At 44.6% G+C, this 22,381-nt stretch overlaps 1 pseudogene; it reads left to right on the top strand.

The window, feature by feature from the left end:
• Positions 1–18,524: 18,524 nt before the first annotated feature.
• Positions 18,525–19,448, top strand: LOC115315135 (annotated as a pseudogene).
• The last annotated feature ends 2,933 nt before the right edge of the window (positions 19,449–22,381 follow it).

Genomic DNA, 22,381 nt, shown 5'->3' with positions numbered 1-22,381 from the left:
GTGATCCTCGTGAGGGTAACCCTCATGAGATTAACCCTCGTAACCCTCGTAACCCTCACGAGGGTTACGAGGGTTGCGGTTACGCCGACGCCGACGGCGACGGCGACGGCGACGCCGACGCCGACGGCGACGCCGCTCAAGCCGGGAACGGGCCCCTAAGAGCTGCGCTCTAAAAACTCGTAAAATGCCAAGATTTGTTTTTTTCACTAGCCCTAGAGCAAGATACATTTTTTACGACACACAGCAACGGTCTGACAGTCACGAGCGAAGGCAGCTAACTTAGACTCATTCATTAACCGAGCACACATAGACCGCCAAGACAACGTTTTCAGCGTAAAATAGGAGGAAGCAGCGAAGGTTCTTGGATGGCGAAACCCAATCCGGTGACGAGCGGTACCGACTCGTTAGAACTATCCTCGGAGCAGTCCACATTCACGCTCAAACTGGCCCTGTCGAGCGCACAAACGTTAACTATGCGCTCCAACACGGGAGCTTGAGAACAGCACACGACACAAGGCAAAAACGGCAGGTTCAAATCGCAGAAATGAGCGTTTCGCAAACTCAGACTGGTACCAACCGACTTGACGTGCAATGATGCTAAGCGTCCCTTGCGAAATAGAAACACATATTTAAAAATATACACTAAGAAAAAAAGAAAAATAACTTTCCTTTTCTTTGGAGACGTTCTTAGCACGTGCTACGTGGCTATTTTAATCCCAGATAAAACCGAAAGGAAACTATAAACGCTCCCAAAAGAATGCAAACGAGAAGGAAGGTCGGAAGCTGCATTGCCCCTGCATCATCAATGGCCGCGGCGCTCGCTGCAGCGCTGGCTTCCACGACGTGCTGGAACGGGGGCTGCGATCGTCATAAAGTCAGTTCCAACACTTAAACATGCCTCCTCCTAAAATATTTGATGCTACGATTGTGTGTGAATAGCTCCCCCTGCGTTTTGAAACAGTAAGTGCATGGATAACACTGGTCAATCGGAAATGCAACTGATTCCGCCTTCTTGTCCGCGCCCCTAGGGTAGTAAATACTTGGTAAAAAAGGTAGTAACGGTGAGAAAATGCAATAAAGCGTGCATTTACTAACTTTTTACTATTTATCGCGCGTTTCAAATAGTAAATAGTTAGTGAAAGGTAAGAAGGGTCAGGAAAAGGTAAACTGCTGCAGTTAGTAGCTTTTTACTAGCTTTTTGAAGAGCGCAGAGTCAGCCACATGGAGGTGGGTCTGGCAGACGCCTGTTCTGCTGCAGGTTTCTCTCCTGCTTGACAGTCCACGGAAGTTTAGGCAGCTAGGAATCGGGACGCCATGAGGAGATCGGCACTCGCGTTTGCTTGTGCTTTTGGTCAGAACTCCTACGACCGTCCACCCGAATAGCGACATCCGACGGCACGACGCTCCGACTTCTCTAACAAAATTTGTTGCCACTTCAAAACCCCTCTTCGATGCATGGTCGGGATAGGACGCTAAACATACCAGTCGGACTGCGTTCCTGGCATCGTCGCTATTGCAGTATACTTGGTCAGCCACGTGAGGCTAGCGCACGCTAGCCTCAGGTGCGTGATGCAAAAAAAAAAAAAAAAATCTAGCAGCACGGCCTCGTTACCTGGGAAGTGTTGGACGAGCGCGCTTGTCCAACGCATGTACTGTGGGAGAGCACGCAGCATGCGAGGGAGAAAGAACAAGCAAGGAGACGCGAAATGCCGCAACACCTACCCCCTAAAAGACAAGGCCTGCGCCTTTCACCTCAAAACTGCATCACTAGTTGATCTACGAAGCGCCATCTAGCTTGCGTAAGTCGCTTCTCCCAACAAACGAACAACACACGGTGACGCAATGATAAAGGCGTCAGCCACGTTGCGATGTCTCCCGTCGAGTTTCAGCGCTTTTCCCTCTTGAAGTAGGTCTGGGATCCACTAATGATGACTTGATGCGCAGGCCTTATCTTCTAGGGGCTATTTGCGTAAGGTACGCAAACTTGGCACTCCGCTTCAGCAGGAGCACCAACTTTGGAGGGGCTTTATTTCAGAGACGCAACACGCGCTACATTGTTTGCGCCGTCCAGACAGAAATATACACTTTGTTAATTTCTGCAGCATTTTGCGCGAAGCACCACAAAATGCATTGTGTTACCACTGACTTTGCCCGGATAGTGAGCGAAAGGAAGACTTTTTTACAACTTATATTCACCTGAAAAGATAAACCGCAGAGACGCCCGCGTCTGCGTTGTTTAGTTGTGCCTCACGCACCCCTCCTCATACGTATGGTTGCATCATCTATTGTTGCTTGTCTAGTGCGTGTGAAAGCACGGCCAATAGCGCGAACTTTATCGGCTTTACCGCCAGGTACGTGGTTTGCTCTGCAATTTGGTTCCTACAAGCGGAAGGGGAAATCGCTGCCACATTTTCTTCGAGCCTAATTTGAACGAAAGAAACTGCACGCTCGACAGTTCAGTGCTGGAACTTTGTAGAAACTCTCGAGAATTACGACGAGATGTTCTTAAAACTGGATCAGACAAAAATCTTTCGCAACTAACGGGTTTTTTTTAACACGTGATGAAGTGTATGAGTACAAAATTTGGTAACTTTCTTTGCGGAAGGCATCCAAGCGCTTCTGCAAGTTAGAAGAGTCTAAATGCGTAAGGTGATTGCACGGAAAATTAGGTGCTGTATGCGCTTAAATCTGATCTATATTTAAAAAATTACTCATTTAGGCAATAGACCGATCTCACTAAGTGTTCGGCGCATGCGTGACACCGCCGGAACGTTAGTTCATGAGAGGCAGACGGCCGTGCATGCGGGAGCTTGTGCCGTCTCGTGCTCTACACGCGCAGAGCTCCAGCGAGGTTGACGCACGTGCAAAAAGACTAAAGTTTCCTCGATGCATTGCGGCAGCGGTGGCGTAGTCAAACTGACTGGTGAGATCGGTCTATTGATTGCAGATTGAAATAGAAAACCTTATTTTACTCTAAGCAAAATGACTCGTGCGTCGGCTTTTTTCAGAGCCCTTCAAGATGGAGTAGTCAGTATCTACAGAGTCCAGAAAACGTTTTGGCAGAAAATGTACAATAGAGTATGACATAGAGTTTGGCAAGATGTGAATGTTTCGCTTGATGTCGCATCTCAGGCCAGCCAATGCGCGACAGCCTCACTCACCGACAACGACAATGGCTGCTTGGCCTCTCTTTAACAGTACTCAAGACTGTCATTGAAACTTGGTTAATGTTTATGCACTACCGTATTTTCTTATTTTCATTATTGGACTAAGCTATGTGGCACTGTATGTTATAAAAAGTTGTATAAAGAAGTGTGGAAATAAATACAACACCAATAAAAATGTGGTTTGTTGCTTTACTTCAGCTATTCGGTATTCGGACGCCATTCCGGGGTGCTGGAGCCATCTGCTGAATTTTGTGCGAGTCGCTTGCAGACGAATGCCGCGAAGAGATAAAGAAGGCGTTCGTATTTTAATCCTTTTTACTCTTGAAAGTTTTTTTTTTTAATTTTTATGACCCACATGCACGACCTAGTGGCATGTCGGTAGTAAACGGTAATACAATTCGTTAAGAATTAGATTAATGCGGTTCCTTCAAGGTGTCGTCACGCCACCAAATTCATACTGTAAAAATGCTCCTTCCCCTCAAAAAACAACAGAAAAGCCTGCCATAAAATGACACCATTTTTAATTAAGGGAATGAAAATTTTCGATCGACTTGGTAGTAGAGCTGATGTTGGGAATTTGGAATGCTCGTCCAAGAATGCATCTTAGAGTACACTTTAGATTTTGACAATTTAGAATACCTACAACTTTCCATTGAATAATAGTTTGCTTATTTCCCCATGCACCAAAAGGAATGGTAGGAACGTGGGGTCGCGCGTTGCTTGCACTGGCTTTATTTATAAAATGATGCGAAAAAATGACGCGCTAAGCAGGTGCGTGTAAAATGCCAATTGTTTTGTGTTTATGCTTTCCAACAATTTTTGCTAAAAAACGCGAGCACGCTAAAATTCAGAGAATGGTATATTCAATATTCTGAAATTCCAGGAACTTCGGAATGCTAAATAATTGCATCACAATTTATATTGAAATAAATCGTGGGAAAAGCTTCGTGAGGATTTATCGATGAGGATGCGTTGGCGAAGCACGCAATCAGCGTAAACGATCACAAGACGCGAGCAAGAGCAAGTTGTGAGGTGGGTTGAGTGATTCAACGCCATCGGCCCTGCTTTTACGCAGTCATGGTGTGGGACGCGCTGATCTTTTAGGGACCATAATATGCTTCACCTTACAATAAATCCCAGAGGACACTACGAGCCATCTCAGCCAATCCTTTGCCTGCCCCTTGAGCGTCAAGTGGCTTTCGGGAGGACCGCAGCAACGCGCGGGGCATGGGGGAACGGTGGTTGAGTGTGGTAATGCGCAGCAGCGTGGAGCCTTAGCTCATACTGCACCACCAAGGGTTGATGGGTTCTATCGCCGCACCGGCCGGCTTCAATCTGGATAAGCGTCTACACTCTAAGAAAAAGTGAGCACCCCCCTAGTCATCATGCGTTTTGACGGCTGTAACTACCCCACAGGCTTATTTAACTACGCACTGGGCTCGAGCCATTGAGCGTTACCACCCTGTTGGCAGGTGACAAGCATGGGCTAGTCACGTTTTATAACTTTTGAATTGAACATTCAAGTGTATGCAGTCATTCAATACTAAAAGTCACTTCAAAAATCTCAAAAAGTACTTGAAACTTGATTTTTTTTGTGCGTTGGTTACCATTTATTCAAATTTGAACCGGTCGAAACAGGCGTGTGGCTCAGTTCGCCTAAACTGGCAGAAAACAAACATTGCCAAAGAGTACAGGCAACCTTGGTAGGCACCTACTAAAACCCGTCGCGGGTTTTACTATGTACTGCTAGTAAACAGCTGGCAGCTGGCGTCGTGTTCGAGGAATTTAACCAAATCTCTAGAAAAGCACAGGAAGCTACGTACAGGCGTCAGTTGACTGGAATATTCGCCGGACGAGATACTCTTGTCGTCTTTTATTGTGCGGTTCAGTAAAGAGCGTGCTCTCATTACAGGTGTGATCGGTCAGTTCTGCGTGCAGATCAGCACGCAGAACTGACCGATCAGTTCTGCGTTCTGCGAAGCCGAGGAGGCAAATGGCCTCCTCGGTTTCGCCGAACTTGCACGCCTGTCATACCCATTTTTTTTTGTTTCAAGTGCAGTGAACTATGAAGCATTGAACACCACGACTGAGGCCGGACAGGACGAACGTACACAGATATCTGGGATCATGCCCGTGTATTTCAGTATTTCTCTGTCTTGGGATATATGTTTCGCCTTCACTGGCTCATTTGGCACATTTCATCGAGCATACTCGATAAAAAATGCTTAAAACAAGTGTGTGTCATCCAGGGTGGAGTACTTTGAAGGGGACTAGGATTTCAGGCCTTTCAACACGCGTTCCTTTTACCTATATAAAAGATTCCAAGTAAATTTCCGAAAATAAGGCGTTGGCAAACATACACGTGCTATTTAATTTAGATTTTTTTTCTTTTTTTTTTTTAGAAAAAGTACTGGCTGGAGAAGCCAGCGGGTGCAGCGTAGAGAACTATGTTCTCGGCGTTCTTTGATGCTTGAGGCCGGTTCAGACACTTGCGTTTGAAGCGTTTGACAGCGTTGCGTCGAGAACCGAAAGCGACTCACCGGCACATCTCTGCTTCGTATGAAGCGTAGAATCCAATTCAAGGAATCATCTTGGCACGCGATATAAGCAGCAGAGATATCCTGGTTTCACGCTGCCACGACGCAGTCAAACGCAACTGTCTGAACCAGGCTTCAGATAATGGACCTTTTCCGAGAAGCGTGTTCCGCACGCGCGAGCGCCCGATGCCAAGCGGCGGAAGTCGGAATGAAAACTCGAGGAAATTCGGAAGGAGGCTGTATATCAGCGAGTAGAACACGTAACTGCAGCACATATATAATTGTGTTACACAAAAAAAGAACGTCGACGGAAAGGAAAACACGACATTTGGGTGGACACCACGGATGCCCCTCTTTAAAGTCGCGTTGGGCAGGCGCCGCTGCTCTGAGAGCAAAGAAACTCGTAGCGTAGCTCCCATTATCGATTGGTAGCGCAGGTAGGTCACTTCCTCGATTTTTAGTTCGTGCAGCCACCGCCTGATGCCGTCGGTATGTGGAAACGGTCCATTTAGCATACGTATTTTGCGTTCGCTGTAGGTGAAAGCACGGGCCCGAAAACGGCAATTCTGCACTGTCCTCTTGGCGCGAGCGCGAGAGCATAGGACGCATATTTGAAAGACACGCGCTTGAGCAGAAACAATTGTAGCGAAAAGAAGAAAACTGAAACAACGCTTCGGTGAAGACCGGCGGACGGGCTTCGCTAGAATCACCTGCGCGCGCTCAGTGTACTCAACATTTACTCAACCGCCGCTGAAGTCATTCGGATTTGTAAAAAGAGAAAAGAAAATGCATCAGCGTGTTCAGAAAGTTGTGATTGCAGAAATTGGTTTCGATAATTAATACAATTAATTAAACAGGCTTCTCTATACTTGAAGTGTAGGCAAGTGAGAAAACGAAACAGATCAAAACGTGACGTGTAGCGACTATTCAATTTGATTTATAACCTGCAGTTCACTATTGCAATGCATTACATTAGAGATACGAGCGCTTTCCTAAGGGCAGTAGAGGAAAATAATATATACGGATAAATCTTGCAGAGTCTTTTCGTATTTATGCAAAATATGACAGTGGTCACCATCCCAATCGGTAACAGAAAATACAGCAGTATATAAGCTTTTGGTGTCGACTGGTTGTGTGTATAAGAATGTAGAGTGTCAATATCTCAATGTTGTACCTTGTGCTGTTTGTGAAAGCGTTCTTGTATAATATCGTATGGTGTCTGTATGTCGCGTATGTGTGAAGCGTGGTGTGAAATATGTAGTACGTGCATGTCTGGCGAGGCGCTCAGAGCGAAGACTGTTGGTTTCTTTTTTTCTTAGTTTGATCGCCGTCCGTTAGGTGTCGCGTGTCGCCGCCCAATTAAAGGAGTCGCGCGTTTATGTGTCTGCTTATTTGAGTGAAAAACATGGAGGCGCTCCATGGCTCCACGGAGCAGCCACAAAGGGTTCGGTTCTCGGCCTCTCGTCCCAGTGGGATCAGCCCCATAGCCAGTTGAATGGGTGTTCCGTGCCGCGAATAGTGCTTGCACAGACGCGGTGGGGATTACCAGGGACTTGAAAGTGGATAACAAATGCTAACAGGTGAGCAGGAGCGTTGAATGATAGGAACCGACGCCGCTTGGATCGGTGATGCCTCGCCTCGCCGCTGTCAACCGAAAACGCCGGTTCACTTGCGGCAAGTGCAGCAAGCAGATTCTCTGTTCAATAAATACATCATTTCATTTGTCGCTATACGATTCCTTCTTTGAATGTTTTCTGGTCGCGGAGTAAATGCAGCCGGCCGCGCGAAAGCAGTCGCGGAAAAACCCCCTCGAATGCCCCCCCTCACATCGCCGCCCCTACTCGTAATAGGTGCGGTGCCGGTGCATCGAGGCGCGTTTTGGAGTGCTTTAGTGCGCACGGAAGGCAGCGAACGGGCGTACGCACTTGAGAATCGTATTTTAGCAAAAAGCAGTCCAGCTCGCTAGGCCTTACTCGTATTGCTCCACTGTCGCTTGCTAGCCGCCATGTTGCTTCTTGGGGTGCTCACTGTGACTACCTATTGATGGCGTGCCGTGTGACTACCCATGGGGTCGTTTGTATTACTAAGGGGGTAGCGATATCTGTGACGGCTTTTGAGTACCCCAAATGCAGTGCCCTACGACTACCCTTTTGTTGAGAGTGTAGCGGCCGGTGTTCGTGCGGTGAATACTGCCTGATGCTCGTTAAAGCCTTAGGCTAGCGACTGCACTCGCTAAATTTCTCATCTACAGCGCAGACAACAGATACCTATTGGAACCGACCAACTTTCCGCTCCCTTAGCATACACAGAACACAATACCACTCTTAGGAAAATGTCTGTACCCAAGACTGCACGTTACATAATGATACCTGTTTGGCCATGGAGAGGCCTGACATGGCTTTGATTTCTTTCGCCCCGTTGACGAAGTAAAGCATCTCAAAACTGCATAAAAGTAAAGTCAGTGCTCACTCGCATTGATCCCATTCATCCTAGCTTTAGCTACTTTTGAAACACGGACCTCCAGCGACCGTAAAAACCTGCCTAAACTTTAAAAAAAAGTAGGAGTACGGCCGGCCGCGTAACACACCTTTCTGGCTCCCTGGCGACCACTCCAGAGTGCAGCAGGTCCCTCCAGGTTGGCGGATAACCTAAGCAGCGTAGGACAATGAGAAACAAGTAGAACAGGATGACCGGCCCAGAATATTTCCATGTCCTAACGCTGTCCGCTGTCCACCCGCGCAAACCTTTGGAACGTCGGGAGCACAAAAGACGTGCATTATATCCGTATTGTTAGGCGTATAGTAATCTATCTTTCGAAATTCCAGGAAATACAGGATGCTAAATAACTAAATCACAATTTCTATCGAAAGAAATCGCGGGATCAGCTTTCTGGGGGTTTATCGATTTGGGTGCATTAGGGAAGCTGGCAATACGCGTAAACAACCACAAGAAGCGAGCAAGAGTGAGTGGCAAGGGTGAGTTGCTTGCTTCAACACCCTCGGCCCTGCTTTTATGCAGCCACGGTGAGAGCCTTTCTCGCCCTTTAGGAACCCTACACTATGCTTCTCCCTATGATAAATCCCTTCCAGTATTATAACTTTAAGATAACTCACATATTCAAACTTGCGACCACTGTGTTTGGTCGTAACGGGATGTCGTATGTGAGGTTGGCAAATTAAAGCCGAAACTTGGTGGCCAACGGCTTGCGCGGCACTCCACCGCTAGGATCGCTTTGGTTTCGGAAAAGGTTTATTGCGGGGCACGTAGTCACGTAATCTGTTCAGGGCATTGGGCAGGCTAGGCCTGCTTGTAGCTTCCGCTGCGGTCCATCGTGCGATCAAACGGGGTGTAGGTGCGAGAAAACGTGCTCGATGAGCCTTCGTTGCGCCTCGACGGGGACCTCCCCGCGATGCCATGGCCCCTCACCCATAACTGTCGGACGTTATGAGCCCCTGAGGACCGACCTCGCGCCAGCGCCATGTCGCTTTTGGCGAATATTTTGACGCCCGAAGAGCCTCTTTAATTAAGTTAGCCCGACGTTTCCGGCTGGTTGGCGGAATAAAGGCGAAAAGGGCATTTGTGTTACGTGTCAGACATCAATTTATTTATTTAATTATGTATTTATTTACCCCAACGATTATTTCAGACATTGCATAGGGGGAAATGAAAGTACAAAGTGAGAACAACATTATGGCCAAGTGAAAAAAGAAATACTGATTATACCTTGTCCAAATGCTCGATTGAGCGCGATGTCTTTGCACGATATCCCGGCGTTTTTCTGAATAGTGAAATACAATTTTTAATCACGCAACATGTTTGAGAAATGCATAATATCGCACATTTGGCACGAATACCAAAAGGACTCTCCAAGTGTTTTTTTTTTTTTTGCTTCTTACTTTTGTATCGAGCGCTCATCTTGCCTAAATTAGATCTGGTAATATGGACAAATGGGCGAGTTGGTGAGACTTCATAATGAAATCCAGAGTGCCTAAAACAAGGGGAAAGAGACGAGACACCACAAGGCAAGCGCTGACTAGCAACCGATTTTATTGAAACAAACATACACATGACGCTGCTCCTTGCTCGGGCAGATGTCCCTCTACAGCCTTAAGCACTTTTTCTTTTAATCAACACGGAGATATCTGTGCTACCCTAACTCCCCACCAATAAACACTAACTTGCAGTTCGTCAAAGAACACAATCATGCACGAGATTGTGTTCTGCGTGGTGTAGTTTGCCTGCATAATTTCCCGTGGTAGTTATTCCTTCTGTCGGAACATATCACTGTCGCGTTGGAGAAAACGGGATGGCATCCGCAATCCCGACAATGCATCGCGAGGTATGAGTTAGCGGTTCACTTCGAAGAAATATGGTGTTCTCGTAGTCGTACATTCAGGCAACTCCCGCTCTGATTTATATATGAGCGCCCGCAGAAAAGCGGGACCCTGTACACAGCGTCTCCTACGTACTACGTGTCAAAATTCATTCCCTGTTTGACGCTGCACCCCCTGCGAGATGTTGGATCTTTTTTACTGGCGGGTTTGTTCACAGCAGAGCCTACTCTGCTTAGTTGTTGCGGGCGGAAAAAATAACATTCCCACCGAATCTTGAGACGACTGTTTTTTAGCGCGTGGATATGAGGAATGACTGAAACCTTCTTTTTATCTTTCTGGTCAATGTGATCTCACTTGATCCCTGGATCTTCTTTAAGGTTCTTTACCAATTTTTTGCATCAGGGAATCCCGATTTTTATATCCTCTGAATCTAGGACATTACGCTGAGCTCTATTTGTGGATGTAGGTGCATGTTAAGGCTGATCTCGCACAGAAAAAAGCAATGCCTTTTTTTACAAGTTTGGAGTGAGTAGACCCTTTGCCGTTCTGGGATTGTACGACCAGCAAACATTACCGTCCTGCAACTCGACCAGGAGGTCTAATAACCTAACAGCTCAGTTTGTGAATGTAGGTGCATGTTAATCCTGATCTCACACAGAAAAAAAGCAATGCCTGGTTTGACGAGTTTTGGAGCTCGTTGATTAAAAGGTGAGTACACACATTGCCGTTTTCTTTATTGTACAGCCAGCACACATGACCGCCCTCCGCCTCGGCGAGGACATCCGAGAACTCCACGTCAAGGTTAACTACAACTCGTCAAACAAGGCATTTGTTTTTCCTGTCTTAAATCGGCGTCAACGTGCACCTGCATCCACAAATTGAGCTCCAGCTTCATGTCCCAGAGGATTCAAGGATTCGGGATTCCCTGATTCGGTCATATCTTCAGCATGCAAAAGATTTGTAAAGCACCTTAACGCAGGTCAAAGAATCAAGCCAAGTCCTCGATCGGAACGAGGAAAAAATGTGTTTCAGTCATTCCTTATATCCACCTACTTTCCGACGCACTTAAAAATGTCGCCTCAATTTTTGGTGTGAAGGTTTTTATTGCTTTTTTTTTTGTCAGGAGTTAGTTAAGCAGAGTATGGTCCGCAGTGAACAAACCCGCGAGCAAAGGGGATCTAATGTTTAGGAGTGGTTGCAGCGGCAAACACGGAAGAAAGTTCGTCCCTTGCATAGGAGGCGCATATACAAGATCCCGTTTTCGTGCGGATGCTCATATCTAGGGCAGATCATGCATTGTCTGAAAATGCGACTACGAGAACACTATAGTTCTTTAAAAGAAACCGCTTACTCACAACTCGCGATGAATTGCCGGGATTTCAGATGCTCGCCCGTTTTCTTCAACAAGATGGTGACGTTTTAACATAAGGACCAACTACCGAGAGAAATGATGGTAGCAAACTGCATCAGACAGCAAAGAACCTCATGGGAAGCTAGCCGACAGTGGCTTTGGCGAACCGAGAGATAAATTATTGGATCTGCGGTGACATGGCTAGTTTCGTCTAAGCAAAAGAAAAGTGCTCAGGGCCACGGATCAAAAGACATCGGCCCACGCGAGCAGCAGCATCATGTGTATGTTTTTTTTTCTCCAATAGAATCAGTTACCAGTCAGCGCTTGTCTTGTTTTTTCTCGTCCCTTTGTCCTTGTCCTAGTCGCGCTGTATTTCATTACAAGTTATACATATCTAGCGTGGTACAAAGTTTATCGAATAAGACAAACAAAACTGATATTGAAAATATACACAGATTTGTTCATCTGCTTATGATTGCTATTTGAACAGGTTTATTTAATGCAGTCTTAGTTCACTTCATTTTAATACCTTGAAGACCCCCATCAAGGTGTATTTCATAAGTAGTGGGGTTACAGAACAATCAACATGTCTTACAAGTCATCTGGGCGAAAAGTAAACTGATGCTTTTTCCATAAAGGCGATGGCAGCGATCTGGTGAGAAAGGCCGTTCCAGTCTGGGGGCGGCGCGGAGGAGCAATGAGGTGGAAAAAGTAACCGTGCGAGTCCGTGGGCGTTCAACTTGTGGTAGATGACTAGTGGGTTAAGATACGTGTGGGGGGTAAAACCGAAGTTGGCTACCGAGAACAGAATGAAATAACTTATCAAACATGACGAGGGTTGTGATCGGGCAACGACAGGAAAGACTGACTAGCGCAGATTCAAGCTAAAAGAGACACACTGCAATATTTTTTTCTAAAGTGACAAGTATAATAAAGATATTGACACAAAAAAATTAAAATCTTCCAGAAATATTTATGCCGCTAGACGCAATTCAGATGCAGAACGTTCCGGTAGCAGCCCGCTAAGCCCCGTCCCGTGATTACAAGGTGTTTACATCTCTCGTGGGCCAGGAATATGATTGGCGTATTTTGAAATATTGGTTGTAGATTTGTATTTCCGTCCATTAAAGTATTTTAATCAACTATTTTTTTGTGTTTAAGAACCAACTAATTAAGATAGAGCTATTATTCTTAATTTTTTTCTGAGAGTGCATCTCCTTCTTTGGTTTGAAACGATAACAGACATGGCTGCCGGCATCTGTGGGCTGTTGAACGACCGTAACTTGTTTACCTTGTAAAGTTTTATTAGTGCGGGCCATTTTGAGTTCCCAGACGTGTTTAGAGGAATATCGTATAAACCGACATAGCTTGCAGCAAACAACTGCCGTAAGTACGCTCCTTAAGAGGCGCTATGCGGATGCTTGTTTTCGTGCGAGGCTGGCCTAATCTTACCATCCCACATCTACTATTATCATTGATCAGTCTTGATTTTTTTGTGCCTGTTGATGCTGAATGAAATTGTTGATTTACGGGAAAGCTGCCCCACTTCTTGGTGAATTGCGCTACCGTCCCACTTGGCTGGAGGCAATCGGGCAGTCGGTTCGAAACATGCTAGCCCAGGTATGATTCATATTGCAATTAAATACAAAGGCACAACCGAGGCGGGCAAAAATGGGGAAAATAATCCCTGGAGAAGGGGAACGAGAGGGACAAAGGAAAAACACAAATCTCCAAACACAACCAGGTAACTTGTGCGCGACCAAAAAAAAAAAAAAACCGCCTGGTCCTGGTGTCAAACCAGGGACTAGGCGGATTTTTTCGCTCCATCGAAATGGAGAGGTCTTCGGTTCGACGCTTGGACCAGGCGGATTTTTTCGGTCATGTACCAGTCACCTAGCTGTGTTAAAAAAAAAAAATGTGTTTGTCCTTTGTCTCTAGGGATTGTTTTTGGTAGTCCAGGTATTTTCCGGTCACAGGCTTAAGTTGAACTCCTTGGTACATATTAGTGAAACGTTCGATTGAACTGACGGAAATCGACGTAGGAAGGAGAGGACAATAGATATCAGCTGACCAGCAACTTTGTTTTATTACTCTTCTTAGCTCGCGCAATGGTCTTTTTTTACCAGCTGTTCATATATACATAAATTACCTATTAGTTCCAAATAGTGTTTAAAAAGGAATACGATTAAATATACCGCTACCCGCTCATCCAGCGAGTTATCTGGCCGTGGCACACCGCAAACATTGTTTTCCTTGGCTGTGCAATGTGATTGACAATCAGCTGCGCGTTCCACACCGCAAATACTTTTTCTTTATAGATAGCGATGGATGAGGTGCTAATATATTCTTCCCCGTGGTTTTCAATAAACAATGCCTCGAGCATCTCACGTGCGGACGGATTCTCGTATCTTGCCAGAATGGTGATGTTGATGAATGATGCACTGCATTTGCAAATCTTATGCTGAGCTGGTATATGACCCACTGCTGTTCCCTCACAGTTCCTGCATATGCTCTGCTTTGGTCGTTTATACGACAGACTGTTTGTCTAATGCAACATTTACGGCACGAAAGGGATGTGATAGACAACCCTTGTTTGGCACTGGGCATACCATGTACTATGGAAAGTGTCGCCTGTTTTCTATTTTGGTTTTTTGGTTTGATATATGAGTCACTTCACATATAACAAGATATTCCCTGTTACAAACGGGAGTTGTCTATATCATTCCCTTTTCGTGCGGTAAATGTTACATTAGAAATACAGGCTTTGTCATAGACTATAGAATCAGAGAAGATGCAGCATCTGTGAAGGGCACAGCAGCAGGTCATTTATCAACTCATTGTAAGAATTGCAAATGCAGTGCATCATTCATCAACACCGCCATTCTGGCAACAAACAAGAATCCGGTTGGAGATGACATGCCCGAGGAACTGACCTCCGGAGAACGGGGGGGGGGGGGGGGGGGAGAGGGGGGAGAGGGAGAGGGGTGGGGAGGGGGAATGTGTTAGCACCTTGTCCATCGCTTTCTATGCCAAGGAAAATGAGTATTTGCGGTGTACCATACCCAGATAACTCGTAGGATCATCGGGTAATCGTATTTTTTTGCGGAAATATTATTTAAAATTAGAAGTTCATTTTTGTATATATGAACAGCTTGCTAAAAGACGATTGAACATGCGAAGAAAAGTACTAAAGCAAAGTTGCTTGTCGGCTGTTATATTTTGCCCTGTCCTTTCCCTGTCTATTTCTGTGAGTTCAAGCTGGCGCATCACTAATATTATGGCGCCTGGAACGCGCCTCCGACTGGTGTGTTTACCGCGGCCTAAAAAGTGGTCCCTCGATTTCCGCCTGATGACGTCATAGAAGTGTCATGTTGTCGCCGGTCGCGACCCTGGCGGCGTCTCAACAGTTGTGGTATATATGGCAGACGCCTGTTCTGCTGCAGGACGCTCTCCACTGTGAGAGTTCACGGAAGTCAGGGCAGCCGGAAGTTGGGACGCCTGGGACGCCGTGACGACAGCGACACTCGCAATCGCTCGTGCTTTTCGCCAGCATTTCTACGGCCAACCGCCAGGGTCGCGACAGGCAACAGCGTGACACTCCGACTTTTATGGCGTCATTTGTTGCCACTTGGGGACCACTTTTGATGTATGGGCAGGATAGGACGCTAAACACACCAGTCGAAGACGCGATCCAGGCACGATACTAATACTCTCCGGTCATTTCGCTTCCAAATCCAAGTAGCTCTCAAGTTTTGCAGTGCACCTGGCCTGCCAAAGTGATTAATTTTAGGTCAAGTTTTAATTGTGCCTCAAAATGGCCTCTCACCTTGCACGCTGATGCCACGCAAAGAAAAGAGCAAACATGCAATTCGAAAACATTTCATATTTAGAGTTCACACAGAAAGAATAAAAACACTTAACGGGACGAGGGACGGGCCCACACAGATATTTAGATGAGCAATGACATGCTAATATGAGGCCCACCGCACAAGGAAAACCACTTTGATAACATAGGAATTGAATAAAAACCAAAATACTTGAAAAATATTCATAAACAGAAATCGAAATAAAAAAATTGTATCTAACCCCCCCCCCAAAAAAAAATAAAAATAAAAAACGCAGAAAATTGAAGGTTTTTTCTGCGATAACTCTGGCGCAAGAAATCCTAGCTCTTTTTTTTTTTTTTTTTCAGAACAACGACGGAGGCTTTTGAAACATTGTGGAATTCTTGATCTTTTATGCTTCAATTATTTCTCGAACACACTTCTTGTGTGAGCCAAGCACTGTAGTGTTTTCTTAGCAGGAAGTAAGTTTTAATTGTACCTCATAACGGTCTCTCACCTTGCACGCTGATGCCACGCAAAGAAGGCACCATAACGATAATTTTCTTGGTGCAGAGGGCATCATATAATTGTATCGTTATAGAGCCACTACAGTGTTTTCGTTTTCCTTCAAATCCTCTGTTATCAGTGTGGTTTTTGTGGTTCGAGGGGCACCATATGGGCCCCTCATTATAAGACACTCTGTTTTTTTTTTGTTTTTTTGTTCAGCTTGACCCCGTGCTCCCGCAGCTTCTGTAGCACTTGCCGCAGCGTTGAATCTCCTTGCTTCTCGGCCGCCAGCGCGTCGTCCTGGTAGACTTGCACCCCTGAAGATCTTTCAAAATGGACTCAATCCTGCGCTGGAAAACGGCCGGTGCGGATGCAATTCCGAACGGTAATCTATTGTAACAAAACAATCCTTTGTGCGTGCTAATCACTGCCAATTGTCTTGAGTCTTCGTCAAGTTAAAGCTGGCGATACGCGTTTTTAAAATCCAACGTGCTGAACTCCTCACCATCATAAAGAGACGCAAATATGTCCTCGATAACGGGTGACGGGTACTGTTCAGTATGGCTTGCCGAATTTACATTGAGTTTAAAATCTCCACAGATTCTAATATCACCACCCTTCTTAACCACCGCACTATCGGGGCAGCCAAAGCAGAGTGGGGAACCGCAGACAACACACCCTCGGCCACTAACCGATCCAACTTGCTGGATACTTTATCGCGTAGCGCGTAGGGTACAGGCCTTGCTCTAGAGAACTTGAGTTGTCCGTATGGGCGTACGATCAGACTCACCGGTGGGCCGTCCACTGTCCCAAGTCCGGGCTCGAACTAATCCCCTAATTCCTCGAGTAGCTGTTGTACGTTCCGATCGTCCGTTGATGTCTCTGTACCTGCGGCTGGAGCATGGGTTCTGACGGCTGAAAGACTGAAGGCAGGAACACCGCGAGAGATCATGTCTCTAATCAGGTCCCGGCCACGCAAAGAAGGGCCCGAGCAGCCAAGCACAGTAAGACTGCTCACTGTCACCTTGTCTTGGTACTTCACGCGCGTGTTCAACTCTCCCAACACGGGCAGTGTTTCAAGGAAACACGACAACCGCAGCGACGTCTTCTGAAGCTTCGGCCACGAGTCTCAGTATTTGTGATAGACGTCTTGTGGTAATGCGCTCACGGGAGACCCTGTGTGCACCAACATCTTGAGTGGCACCCCGGCCCAAACAAACTTCCGCCATTACCGGTTCTACTAATCCAACCAAAGTGTCTGATTTGGTGCGGGAGCATTGGAGCGTGGACAAGCTTCCTTCCTCGTCTGATAAGCTATCGCTTCCTTCGATAACGTTCATCCCAGCTTCCTGCTTTTTCTGATGTTCGTGCCGCCGTTCCTTGCGAGTCATCCGGTCTCGATAGCATCGGGCAATATGGCCAATTCGTCCACAGTGATGACATGAGGCTCTCTTGAACTTGCACGATTCCGCGTCATGCGACGAGTTCCCACAGCGTGAGCAGATGAGAGTCGTGTTCTTGCGGGATCTTCGAACAAGTGGCGCTCGGCGATGTGGGCCTTTGGTCACCGCGTTTACTTCTGACTCCGGCGTCGGTTTCATGGTTGCGATGTTTACAATCGCGGCTTCCGCAGCGAGCGCGATGTCTTCGGCCGCTTGTAGGGGGCGGCGGCGGCACCGGAACAGCGCACTGGATCCTCGTAAATTTGCGGGTTGGTTTTAACCTCCCTTGTTGACTTAAAATTGTGTTGTTGCTTTGTCGTCGCTGCTGCGAAGGGTTTCTCGATTTCGCGTGTCTTTTTCCTGTAGGTTCTTTGTTCCTCTGTATACTGCTCTTCGACATGACGAAAGATATAGCCAAGTTGGTAAGTGTCTTTAAAGAAGACATTAGACAGGAGCTGAAGGGTTTCAGGGACACTTTTGAAAGAGATCTCAGGACAGAGCTACGGGAAATACGTAACGGTTTAAAAGAAATAACTGTTATAAAGGACAAAATGAGCTTTATAAATAAGGAATTTGAGACTTTCAAAGTTAAAATGACTTTACTTGTGGCCGAAAACTCTGTCCTAAAAAAGGAAAACACCGAAATGAGAGAGGAAATGGTTGTGCTGCCCAAGGCATTAAAAGAGGCTGAAAATAGGCTAGTAAACTGCGAGCAGTACTAGCGAAACAACAACATCGAGGTTAAGGTATTCTAAAAGACGAAACCGTAAATGCAGGACAGTAGATAACGAAACTCGGAGATGTCATCGCCGATAACCAAAGCAGACGTCGAAGCCACGTCACTGCGTGCCGACTAAAGATAGCGAAGAGCAACATCATTGTCCGTTTCACGCACCGAAATAAGCGAGACAGTGTCCTTGATAAGGCTAAGAAAAAGCGAATTTCGTGTCGCGACCTAGATCTGCCATCGGATGCTCCAGTATTTGTAAACGAGCACTTGTGCCCGTATTTGAAAAAAAAAGAACTGCTCGGAATGACAGTGTCTAAGAAACGTGATCATCTTTGGCGGTTTGTGTGGGTCCGAAACTTCAAGATACTGGCGAAAAAATCTGTTGACACTCCTGTTATTTCAGTATCACATGAGGATGACTTGAGGCTGATTTGTTAAACATCGCTGTTTTTCTATTTTTTGTGTATGCCTTGTTATGGCAGAAGACCTTGGTGACACTTAATCAGTTGAATCTTCTTTTGAATGAGGGTCACAGAACTGCGATAAGTTTTTTTCATCTAACCGTGCAATCTGCTACGAAAAAAGGAGACAGCCTAATGTTGTTTTTTGGTTCATTTCAACCATCATTTAATATTATTATGCTAGCGGAAACATGGTATATTGATGACTGATTTTTTGAATTACTAGATATAATAATTTTTATTTGAACCGAGATTACGGACGAGGTGGAGGTGTCTCGTTACAATGTAATTTTTCTGACCTTGAGGTTGTTCCGGATTACACCATCATGACTCGCGACTATGAGATACTCTGCGTCAGAAGAAAAGACTGTATTTACTCGGTTTTTTATCGCCCACCGGGTGGAAATATTTCAATCTTTTTTTAACTTTTTAGAATAACTTTTTTGTTTTGCAAATGAGGAGAGATGTAAACTTTTTCTTGGTGGAGACTCGAAGAATCGCGTGTCAAAGACGACTTTCTTATTCTTCTTACATCAAATAACTTTTGTAATTTTATAAATTCTTCCACTCATGTCACATCCTCATTGTCCACATTGCTTGATGTTTTCGTGACGAATCAAGAAGTAAGTTTGGTTACTGCTGGCATTCTGGAATATAGTTTAAGTGTTCATCTACTCATATTCATATTGATGAATAATATAACGAGCCAGAAAATTGAGTGTGAGAATGAAAAGAGAAGGACTATTAGGATCCGAAGTATAAATTCCGCAATGTTAGAAAAATATCGTGAAACTATTTTAAATACAAATTGGGACTCAGCTTTTTCCTCTAAATCTGCTGATGAAGCGTATAATAATCTTTTTAGATATTTTTAAGAAGATATACGAAAACTCTTTTCCTTATAGGCAATTCAAACAAGCTAAAAAGTACCACAAGCCATGGGTAACTAGAATGTGCTTAAAATTGATTAATACAAAAAATAAACTGTATAGTACGTTTCTTAAAACAAGAACTCCAAAAGATCTTGCTCTTTTCAGAAAATGCAGAAATACAGTGAATAAGGTTCTTCGCCAGTCTAAACAAACATTTTCATAATTTATTTAATGAGACATGTATGAAGAGAACAGATCTTGTATGGAAACAGTTAAACAAAGTGTTAAAACATAGTCTTTTTGAGTCAGCTGTACAAGAAATAACTGAAAAAGGTGTAACATTACAAGGAAAAGCTCTCGCAGAAGCTTTTAATATGTGTCTAATAAATCTTGCAAGTAGCATACATAGTCCGCTATCAGTGGCCTCTATGAAACCTAGAAATCAACGTAATGCCTTTTTCTTTCCAACAGACGAACAAGAAGTATCTTCTACGATGTTATCATTCAAAAACAGTAACTCCTCTGATATAGAGGATTTCCAGATCAAACCAATTAAGTATGTATTGGATGTCTAGGCACCCGTTTTAACACATATTATGAATGCCTCATTGTGTAGTGGTGTATTTGCTACAAAAATGTAGATTGCAAAAGTTATTGTTTTTTCTAAAGGTGGAAACAAAAACGAATCTTCAAATTATAGACCTATATCAATATTACCTGTGTTTTCTAAATGCCTTGAAAAAATCATTCATAATAGATTAACAAGGTTTTGTAAAAAAATTTCAATAATTAAAGACTCTCAGCTCGGTTTTCGCAAAGGCCGATTAACGGAATTGGCATTGTTACAACAGAAGGAGCTAATTTTGAAGTCTTTCGAAGGAAAAAAAATAATTTTAGTCGTTTTTATGGATTATTTTAAAGCGGTTGATCGTATCGATCATATTACTCTCATAAAAAAGCTCGAATGTTATGGAGTCCGTGGTGCAACACTCGATATTATGAAATCATATTTTAATTTTCGGCGGCAATGTGTTGCAATAAATGGTCACAATTCTACCGTTCAACCTATCAGATCAGGAGTACCCCCAATGTAGCATCTTAGGTCTTCTTTTATTTAACTTTTATTTAAATTATATTGTTAACATCAGTAGGACTTCCTCTTTCATCGGTTATGCTAATGATACTATCTTTCGTTTTTCAGGTACTGAAATACAGGAACTGGTGTATGAAACTAACACCACACTACAGAAGCTATATGAATGGAGTGTAGTAAACTCGTTAGAAATTAATATGAGCAAAAATAAGGCGGTCCTTTTCCGACCTAAGACTAGAAATGTTTGTTCCAATTTTAATATTGTTCTTCGCCTCTCCCCAATTGAACTCGTTCAAAATGTGAAAACGCTTGGAGTTTATTTTAACAACGACATGTCTTGGAATGATCATATCATCAATATAGCTAAAAACTTTCAAAAGTGCTGGGAAAATTGTACCAGTTTAAAAATATACTGCCTTGTCGTTTAAAATTGCTTATATATAAAGCTCTCTTTGAACCTCTTTTAAATTACTGTTGCTTGGTGTGGAGTACTACAAGCCAGTAAAACCTAAATAAATTACATATTCTTCAGAAAAAGGCTGTTCGCATAATACGAAATCTGTCTTTTGGCACACACACTCCTCCTCTGTTTAAAGAGCTGCATCTAACATCCATTCTTGATTCATATGAGTTTGCTCTCCTCACACGACATAGATCCACCCTCCGATGTAATGAACCGTGTTTTACTTGTATTTCAAATTTAACTCCCATTTCTAAACCTTATGACATTAGGGAACGAGAGCGCTGGAAAATTCCATTAAATCGCACGAACTTTGGGTTTCAAATGTTAAGCTATAATCGTCCGCTTGTCTTAAATAAAGTTGAAAAACAAATTTCGGCAAACATTGAAAGCCTACGTCTAAATTAAATTCGAGAACCTTGTTTTCACAAATAAAAACGAGAGACCATGTCCGGTATATGAAGGGCCGATGCCGCAAGTTCCAGAAACGCCAAAAAACAACCGCATTTCCTCGTGGTGAATGATGTTGATTGGGGCGAAGCTCTGGTGGTGCTTGTCTGCGTAGACACTGAGCCACAGCATGCCGAGCCTTTCATTCGTTTTCATTCATGTCACGCTGCAGTCAAATGCTCAAATGCGTATATAACCACGTTCCGTACCACACATTCTCTTTCTGACATGAATGAAAACGAAACGAACGAAAGGCTCGGCATGCTGCGGCTCACCACCTACGCAGACAAGCACCACCAGAGCTTCGCCCCAATCAACACCAGTCACCACGTGGACATGCGGTATTTTTTTTATTTTCCCTAGACGAGCACAGGAGCACGTGCTCACCTGCTCGTGAGCTCACGAGCAGGAGCACGTGCACCCGAGGGCGGACGGACATACGGACATGGCCAGCTTCGCCCCTAAAAATAAATTGTCTTGGTGAGCTGTAAATATATCCGTTATATATATATGTTTTGTCTCCTGTGTACATCCAGTCACTAGATACTGTCGATCTTTCTTTGTGTAAGAGGTCAAATCTTTCCTCTAGCAGCAAATAAAGTATGTAAGTGTGCGTTTTTTTTTTTCGTTTTTTTTTACTATGTCGCTGTTTGCTTCTTTTCCCATGGTTGCTGTTGTTTGTAACCGTATGCCAATTTTAAGGCTGCAGAGGCTTTGTCAAGTCAAAACTGTTTTGACTTTTCGCCTCTGCAGCCCATATCACTATCTGATGATGATGTAAATAAAATTGATTGATTGATTGGTTAAGTCTTTTTTCAGTGAGCAACAATTTCCTGTCGTCGGCGTTTGTGATGCCGCAGACAATGCGATTACAAAGTAGACGTTCGCGAGTGTTGCCGAAGTTGCAGGAATCTGCTGGGCGGCGAAGCGCAACGCAATATTCCTGTACGGACTCATCTGGATTCTAACCTTTTTTGAAAGACTCGAAGCTTTCGGTGATTTCGTTCAGCTTCGGTGCGTAGCAAATACCCAACTGCTCCACGACTTCAGCATACGTGAGCTTATAGACCGCTCTCGATGAACTGCATGCTTCCAAAACTTCAATTGTCTTCGTACTCAGTGCTGACGCTAGCAACGCTCCTTTCTTCGCCGC

The sequence above is a fragment of the Ixodes scapularis genome, unplaced genomic scaffold (genome assembly GCF_016920785.2).
Source record: "Ixodes scapularis isolate PalLabHiFi unplaced genomic scaffold, ASM1692078v2 PGA_scaffold12__126_contigs__length_90152505, whole genome shotgun sequence".
NCBI classification, from domain to species: Eukaryota; Metazoa; Arthropoda; class Arachnida; order Ixodida; family Ixodidae; genus Ixodes; species Ixodes scapularis.
This window is presented reverse-complemented; position numbering and strand designations above follow the sequence as displayed.